This window comes from Acanthochromis polyacanthus, chromosome 18 (assembly GCF_021347895.1).
Source record: "Acanthochromis polyacanthus isolate Apoly-LR-REF ecotype Palm Island chromosome 18, KAUST_Apoly_ChrSc, whole genome shotgun sequence".
Classification (NCBI taxonomy): domain Eukaryota; kingdom Metazoa; phylum Chordata; class Actinopteri; family Pomacentridae; genus Acanthochromis; species Acanthochromis polyacanthus.
In genome coordinates this window covers 18,103,446-18,112,729 of record NC_067130.1, presented here as the reverse complement: position 1 = coordinate 18,112,729, position 9,284 = coordinate 18,103,446, and positions in this window count along the sequence as shown.

The following is a 9,284-nucleotide window of genomic DNA, read 5'->3' as shown; positions in this document are numbered from 1 at the left end:
GACGTTGCTGTTGGCCGTACGGTAAAATGATATGATGAAAGAGCAGAAAAGAAAGATTTAGTGTGACGTTTTCATTAGAGATTTGTGCTGATACGTGGGCATAAGGTTTGGTGTTATATTGTTAACTGGCAATACGGGACATGCACGTTAGTCAATACTGTGGAGTAACGCAAAAGTATTTCAATAAAACCGAATAGTGTCAGCAAATAAGCGAAGAAATGCATTCCTTAAAAAACAAAAAGTAGTAGGACATGTGTAGTAAATATATTTACTCCGCCAAGGAATGCAGCGCAGTTATGTGACGATCGGTGTACGTTTGTCCGTCTGTCTCTCTGTTCACAACATTACTCAAAAACAGACAAACGGATTTGGACGAAATTTTCTGGAAAGGTTAGAAACGACATAAGGACAGAGTGATCTGATTTTGGTAGTGATGCAACTTATAGTCTGGATGCATGGATTTGTTCAAGATTTCTGTATCATTGTGAAATAGCATCACTGTAACTATGACAACAAGTGAGTGCTTAAAAACATGACGGAAAGAATTCATTGGTGTTTGGAACAGTTGACAAGTTTGTCGATTAATCAACTAATCATTGCAGCTCTATGTTATACCAACAAAAAATTGCCAAAAAAAAACTCAGCCCAAACTGGAGTGACTGCAAAATGCAACCCCATTTCTGATATAATGTATTGTCTTTAAATTAGAGCTGCAACAAGTACTTGATTATTCAGTCGTCAACTTATAAATGAATCTGCAACTATAATGACAAACTAAATGTTACTGGTTTGAGGGTCAAACAAAACATTAGTAGCTTTTGGCTTTTTCTGACATTTTAAAACTAATCCAGAAAATAACTGTCAGGTTAATTAACAGTGGAAAGAACTGCTAGTTGCTGCCCTTTATTTACATCTCAATGAACGTGTGAAGGCTCAGCAGTTTGTTACAGAGATGGAATCACCACTATGAATATTACTACTGCACATACCGTTTACTTTCATTATTGATGAACTTGTTTAATAATTTATCAATTAATCAGTTCACTGTTTGGTCCATAAAACTTTACAAAATAGTAAAACAATGCTGACTGCTGCTTCACAGAGTGTGAACAATCCAAAAATCCACAAACATTCAGTTTACAACCATGACAGACAAAAAAAACAGCAACAAATCCTCCTCACGCTGCCTTCTATTGCTGCTGCTCTAATTATTATGAATAATTCCAGGAATACGATGTGTTCCGAGGGGAAATAAACTCATGCAAACATAATGCACTGTGGAACAAGAAGAAAATCAGCAGATACGACTGTGGTGAGTAAGCAAATCATGAAAAAGGGGCAGATTCAATTTTCTAAATGCAACTAAATTCCTTGAATGAACAATACATTCAGTGAAAACAGAGACACACACACACACACAAACACGCAGAAGCACTTCTCTGATTTCCAGACTCCACTCTGGCTTTTATAATCATTGGGAGGACGGAGGCTGATGCAGATGCAAAGTGTTTGCAGGCGGAGAGGCCTGGCACTCTGCTCGCTGCTTTATTGTGCGCTCGCTGTCACATACAGGTCTTCATTAGGAGCGTCGAGAGACTCGGCGAGGGGCTTTTGTGTGCGTGAATCACTGTGGTTTATGTGTCTTTTGCACCACTAATATGCCACTATGTCAGATGGAGTCTGTTTTAGTGCAAGCCTTTATGGGGGCAAATTGGTGCCGAATAGGACAGCGGAGCACTTTAACAGCACTCACCTTCTCCTCACCCCTTTTAACTTATTAACTTACATTAACTCATTTTAACCTGTCAACAGCGCTGCGTCTGTATCACAAATAAATCACAGCTACAGTGTGTAGCCGGCTGCAAAATGTGTTTACCTCCGTGTGAATCCACACACTCAAGCTTTCCACCTCCGAGTCACTATTAATGAAGCCAATCTCCATTTTGACTGTGTGATCACTTTTTAATGCACTTGAGTGGTTTTTAAAGTGCAATCAAATGCTAATTAAAGGCTAGTGGAGGTTTTTTTTTTTCCCTTAAGGGCTGACCATAAATGCTCTTTCTCCGTGTTTTCTTTTGTGCGTGCTTTCTCTATAGGAGAAAAATAAGCAAGAGTCAACTGTTAAATGCACCTGCAAGACAGCTCTCAGTGGACTGTGCTGCTTCTTTTAAAAGGACACAAAAATGAAAGGTAAACAATGTCAGCCTTTCAAAGAATTTGCAATGATTAGGCTTTCTCTGCCTTCTGAGAAACAGCATGAACTAGTGCATAAACACATACGGCCACAACGCTTTCTTTCCACAGTTTCATGTTTAATAATATCATGTCGATAAAGTTCCATTTAAAAGCTGTATGAAATCTAATTATGCTTTCACTATTACCGATCACACGATTCAGAACATCTACCGAATGCTTTGCTATTTCAAATCACAAAATACAGCCACGTTTCTCTCAGTGCTGCCAGTAACCTGTTAGAAACCTCTCGCTCCTCATCTCCACTGGACTGTAGACTGATAAATGCGGGACACCAAAAAGGAAAGTGAAAAATCAAATCAGCAGAGCTGAATGTGTCTGTCCCCCTAATGAGCCTTTGATTGAACATTTCAGTGGGGAAACATGTAGTCATTAGTCTCCATGCTCCAAAGAAGCATTTAAAAGAAACTTCAGTAGAGCTGGGGGAAAAAAAAACTAATTACAATACAGGAGACACAGGAATAGCTACGAAGCATCAATTTAAGCATAATCACCACAATTACTGTTCCCATGGGTCTGCTGGAGTTACAAGCTGATTGTTTTGGGGGAGAAATTGCATTTGTGTAGATGTGACACCATTTCCTCAGATGTCGTGCATCTTCCCATCATCACGCAGGTCTTGGTTTTAAGAGCGTTTAGCACATCGAGGGAGCATCGTTTTGAGCTGCCGGAGGTTTAACTGCGTTAGTGACTTGTGAAATGATCAGTAGCAGAATCTGTAATCTGTTTACGTGCTGCAGCCTTGAACAATTAGACAGAAACGAATCAAACTGTGCGTGTAGATGTATGTGTTTTAAACAGTTTAAAGGGTCAGTCCAACCAAATTACAGACTCTAGTGGGACTGAACCATGCAGAGTACGACTGATAAATGGGCTGAAAATTACATACGAGGTTCACACGGTCACATTAGTTACTACAGTTTTTTTTCTTTAAATGCTGCCTTTTGATTTGTGATATTAAATGTTTGACAATGTTAAATGTCTATTCTTTGGTCAACCGTCAGTCTTTAACATGTTCTCTGAATATCTGTCAATAGACTATAATTATTAAAGTAGTTTTATACAACAATACAGGCCTCTTTGTGAACATACAATGGTGGAAAGTGTGTGTGTGTGTGTGTGTGTGTGTGTGTGTGTGTATGCATGTAAGTAAGGTAAGAAGTAAACAGCACGAGCAACAGTTTACTACAATCTGTTGGAGTTTGAAGGTGGTGAATGGAGTCAAAGTTGCAAGTTTGGGGGTGTTTTGTAGGGTGTTCCAGCCATTAGCTGCTGCAAAGTGAAAGGAGTTATGGCCAAAAATAGTCCAAGTATTAGGGATGATGAGCTTGATGTATTCACTAGATCTGGTGTGATATGAATTGTGGGTGAGGTGAAGAAGAGCCAACAGGTAGGGAGGTGTGTGTGGTCCAGAAATGACTTATAAACACAATGAAACCAGTGTTGAAGCCGCCGGGTATGAAGGGGAGGACACCTCACCAATTTATAGAGATCGCATTGGTGAGTGTGGAAGCGTGCATTAATGCCAAAGCGGACAGATGAGTGACAAAGAATGCCCAGTTTTTTTGAGCCATTTTGTAAATGGTGTCACCGCAATCCTGAATCGGGAGCATTGTTATCGTGACAAGGGTGTGTTTGGCAGCATGAGTGCTATGGAAGAGGAAAGCTAGTCCGGCTTTGAGTTTGGGCTGAAGGTTGTCAATGTGTTTGGCGAAAGACAGATGACTCCAGTCAGAAATCCAGATAATTATTATAGGTTTTGACGTACTCTACAGGCGAGCCATCTGTACAGCTGATCATAGTGGGCTGGATGCAACATTCCTCCTGTCAAAGATGATGCATTTGGTTTTACTGATGTTAAGGTGGAGGTTGTGAAAGGATGGTGTTGATTAGAGGAGGATATTGTATGTGTTTTACCAATTCAAATTTAGATTCTGCTTTTTGATTCTGGTTCTTCACGATTCTGATTCTTTGAGTTTCAGGCTGTTTAGGGTCACGACAACATTAAAATCCTGTTTTTACATCAAAGCAGAAATAATAATCTAATGATAAAATAAATGCATTATAGTGTAACATCAGGAGACATTTCTCTGCATTGATTTTACATTTAGTGATTTTACAGACTCTAGATAATCATAATATAGTTATTACTCATTACGAAAAGTCTGTGTGTTGTGTTCACTGTCACACAAAAGAAATAAATCTTAATTCACGTTCAACATTACCAAGGTGTCCATCTGCATTTTTCATAGCAGAATTGTTTAAAATGTATTATTTTTTGTATTAATTTTAGCAGCAGAAATACCTAAAGTAATCACAGTAGCAATAGTGGTCTTTTCTGTGGCTTCTCCACAAGTATGAGCTTCAGCTCTTTTACTGTAACAATAGCATCCTTGTAAAGTGTTTGCAGCAGCATTTGCTAAATTAAGGTGATTGCTACATGACAGTCACACAATTTGTGCTGGTGTTGATCGACTCAGTAACAGCTGAGTAAGTTAACTGAGAATAATCCCAGTTTGTTAAGGCAAATGCAGAAAGATGCAGAAATTGAGCTCCTGACTACAGTTGGGCAGACAGCTGTAGATATGTGGTGGTCGTTTGAAGCTAACAGTTCTTAAACTACTGCAAGTGAAATGTCTTTAAAAACTGAAACGTGGCATCACAATTAAAATGTGTAGATGATTCCTTTAGAATCAGACTTTGGAATCAGTTAAAAGTTGTAAATAGTAGCTGATGCTGAACCTGAGTGCTGACAATTATTACTGTGGCTTCTCTTTATAGCTTTATGGGATTTAAACACCGTTCTTCTGTCAGATACAATACGTGTTACCACAGGAATACAGCGACAGCACCACCAGACTAAGCCAACACGACTAAAGTAGCCACAGAGCACTGTGTACAAAACAACTTATTTTAACATTAGCTGCAGTGATGCTGATTTGAAGCAGAGCCTGCCTCAGCACTGTGCACACAACTAGCTATAAATAATACGCTGTTCGTCCCAAAAAAGAAGTCGCACATTCTAATATTTTGTTGGACTGTCTTTAGTTTTGACTATGGCACGCATTCATTGTGGCATCGTTTCGATAAGCTTCTGCAATGTCACAGCATTCATTTCAGCAAGATCTTGTACTGATGATGGGAGAGTTGGACCACTGCGCAAAGTCTTCTCCAGAACATCGCTAAGATTCTCAATGGGGCTGAGGTCTGGACTCCGTGGATGCCTCATGCTCCTCTTGCATTGTGCAAGTTGAAATGCTCTTATTTTCGCAATTAAACATAGCATTGAGATCTACTGTTGATTCCTTATAATATGATTTTACCATACTTTTCAGTGATTTCTCATCACAATCACTCAAGAGTTTGTTCTGACCACATTTCTTCCTGGTTCACCACTATCCTTTCAGGTTTATATACTGACAGTCAATACAAACTTTGAGGTAGAAATGTACGCAGAATTCTACTTGTAGGGGGGTTGTAATTATTCATTGTGGATTTACTGATGATCTAGTGCCCTGGTAGTTGAGATAATGATGAGTTGTCATTTTGTCATGATTCATTGCACATGGGTTGGTCACTTTGCAAAAGTGAACCAAATACACACCAAGCAATACTCGGTGAGTATCTGCACAATTTGAGAATGGGTTTTGAAGGACTATATAAAGGCGCAAAAAAGGCCACCATTGTTAGTCCAGTGAACAGCATCATGCCGCGTCTATCACATGAACAACGTCTCCGGGCACTGGGTATGGTGGGGGCCTGTTTGAGCTACAGTGATGTAGCCAGGCGTATGGACTGTTCCCAACCCACAATCAGAAGCCCGGTCTAAAGCAGGCGCCGACAGATTGCTGCCTGCATCGAAGCTAATGGAGGCCATACTCGGTATTGACTGTTGTGACTTTGTGTTTGGCAGGTGCCGTTTTCTTTTGTGAAATTTTTTATTTTGAAATCATTCTTGAAACTTTAGATTTTTGTTTCTGTATGCCAATATGCTAAACAAATGATTCATATGAAGAAAGTCCAGTTTCGGGATTCAAAATAACAATTATGTTGAAAAATATGATCTCAAAGTTTCTATTGACTGTCAGTGTATAATGTGTTGGATGTTTCTTAACCTGATTTTAGTAGTTTCAGCAATCTATTTAGTTGTTTTCTTTGCTTGATGCAGGCCAATAATTTGACCCTTCTGAAACAGATTAGCATCCTTTGTCTTCTAACATGGTTGTTAAAGAAATGAGAAGCTCCTCACTGCATCAGCTAGGGGTAAATAAGTTGTTGCAGCTGAAATGTATTCATCACTGCAGTAATTATCTAATGGAGGGCTCTTACCTATTTATTTGGTTAAATCCAGGTGGTGACTTTTTTTTGGACATGCAGTGTATTTACAATGTTACACGATAATACATTCATGCTGCATGCGACTTTAAGACCTCAGTCCTGTACTGGGAATTTAGTAGGAGATAATACAAAATAGCTCCCATCATGAAGTGTGTAATTTGGGTGAGTAGACCCTTAGACACAGCTGAACAGTGAAGATGGTTGTTGTTCATATCTGCACGGATTAAACATCTGGTGTTTGGATGGTGATCTGGCAGGTGAGTGAGAGCAGGTGACAAAAAGCAACAACATCTTTTCTTTGTCCGGTCATACCAGAGTGTTGACAAACGGTAAGAACTATACCGGAGTTGAAAGCCAAAAAAGGCCGGCATAATTCAGCTTCACCAAATTTAAATGCAATATGAGAGCCAGTAGAACTCTTACTATGTCGTTTATGTGTGCTGTATCTTTGCCTGCATGTCTGCGGCCTCCTGTCAGATGAACGAGGGGCTGATCAGACACATGCTGGCTAATGAGAAGTTGCTCTCAGTGTTAAGGTCAGACAGGCGTTTCCTCAGCTGGGATCTTCTGCTTTCTCCCTCCCTCTCTCTCTCTCCTCACCACCGTTCCCTCCATCCCTTCAAACAGAGACCGTGATAAGACCAACTGAACAGGCCCATCATGTCACTGTGCTGCAGCCCAGAGAGGGAACCAAATCAAGCTGTCACTGCACAGCAACGTTGAGGGAGAGGTGAAGGGGAAGAGAGGCGGTCCCCTGTTCTCACATTCCCTCCCCAGAGCCCATTATAGCAGGTGCCAACACTGGGAGATGGATCACACACGCACACACACACATTTCCATCACTTCAGAGGACATTACAACGACTTACATTCATTTTATGCAGACTTACTCTAACCCTACAACACGTCTTCACCCTGAAAATGTACCGATGTATCTGAGGACTTCCTCAAAGTGAGGCGGATCTCCACAATATGACTGTAAACACATTTATTTACTCACAATGCAAGTATCAAAGCACACACACGCTCATACACCCTTGTGCCAGTCTTTAGGATTGTGTTTTTTGTTTGTGTTGTTGGCGTTCAGTTAGAAAGATTCACAGAGGATCGAACAAAAAAAAAAAAATGAGGATATGGAGCAGCTCAGGTCTGGAGTTTGGCCAAACTGGTTTGAGATGGATGATGCTGAACTTAGACTCTTGTTTTTTTTTCAAGACAAATGACAGAACACACAGTTAAAGGTCAAAGAAGGGGAACAGATTAGCACCAGTGTGCCAAAAAGAAGACTGCTGTGAGGCCAGAGGAACCTATGTCTGCTTCATGTCCTTTCAAACATATTTAACAGTTTACTTTATCACTTTCATTTGAAAGTGATAATGTGCACGAATGTGAATGACTGCTGATGGATGCCACTGATTAGCCAAGGAATGCTAGTTGCTAGTCATAGAACACTTGTCACTGGCCTCAAAATGCTCATCAAGAGCATAGGAATTGTAGTCACAAGCCAAACAGACGTCAGGCACTAGCCTAGAAGTGCTAGTCTCCAACCTATGGATGCTTATGGCTAGCCTAAGGATGTTCAACTAGCATAAGGATATAAGTCTCTATGGATGCAAGGGACAAGCCTAGGAATGCTATTCATTAGCCTATGACTGCTGGTCACAAAGCTAGAACTTCTAGTCTGAGCCTGTGGATGCTAGTGACTAGCAGGGGAATGCTAGTCACTAGCCTAGAAATTATGATAATTAGCCTTGACATGCTAGTTGCAAGCCAAAGAGATGTTAGTCACTAGCCTAGAAATGCTAGTCTCTAATCTACGGATGCTTAAGAATAGCCTAGGGATGCTCATCATTAGCATGGGAATACTAATCTCTATCCTACAGATGTGAGTGAATAGGAAAGTATGTTACCTATCCAGTTGGTTGCCAAGGTAGCCATAGGAGCTATTTCACTTCCTGAATGAAAAGCTAAGCTTGGTGAGCGAGTGATTCGGCTCTTCCAGGAAGAGATCCTGCTGACCTCTCTGTTTCCTCCACTGGGCCCTAATTTACTGCTGCTGACCTGTCAGCTAAATCAGCAGCTAAACCGCTCGCTGACTTCGATATAAACATCTTCTCTTATTAGGCCTCTTTTGCACATGTAAACACTCTTTCTTTTAATACACCACTAATGTAGAAATATGGTTTGGACACATTGTTGCCTATACAGCCAGGTCAGCATGATACCGCTTTCCTCCGTGACATAAAAGATCAGCATTAAACCTGACCAGCAGTCACTTTCAAACTCCACTGCTGTCTGCTGGTTCTAGTGGAAGGGAGTGTGTCGTTCTTTGTGCGAAGTAACTTGTAAAGTGTGCAGATATGTTTGAAAACCCTCTCTGTGGCTGCGTGGATGTGTGTGATGTGGAGGAAAGCGAGGAGTGTGTGTGTCTGTATCTGGCAGGCCTGACACAGCGGCGGTGTGTGTGTAATGGGAACAGCTGGCTGAGGGAATGAGTACAGAGGGAGAGGTGATGGATGCGAGTGGAGCTCCTGTGACAGATGAGCTAACAGGTGTTCACCACAGCCCTCAGAGAGACGCTATTTATGAGCCGGAAAAGACAGCCAGACGCAAAGCACACTACGCCACCGGCCTGCTCCATGCTGAAACACATCACGTACATCTGCACAACTTTGCTCGACAATGAGCAACAC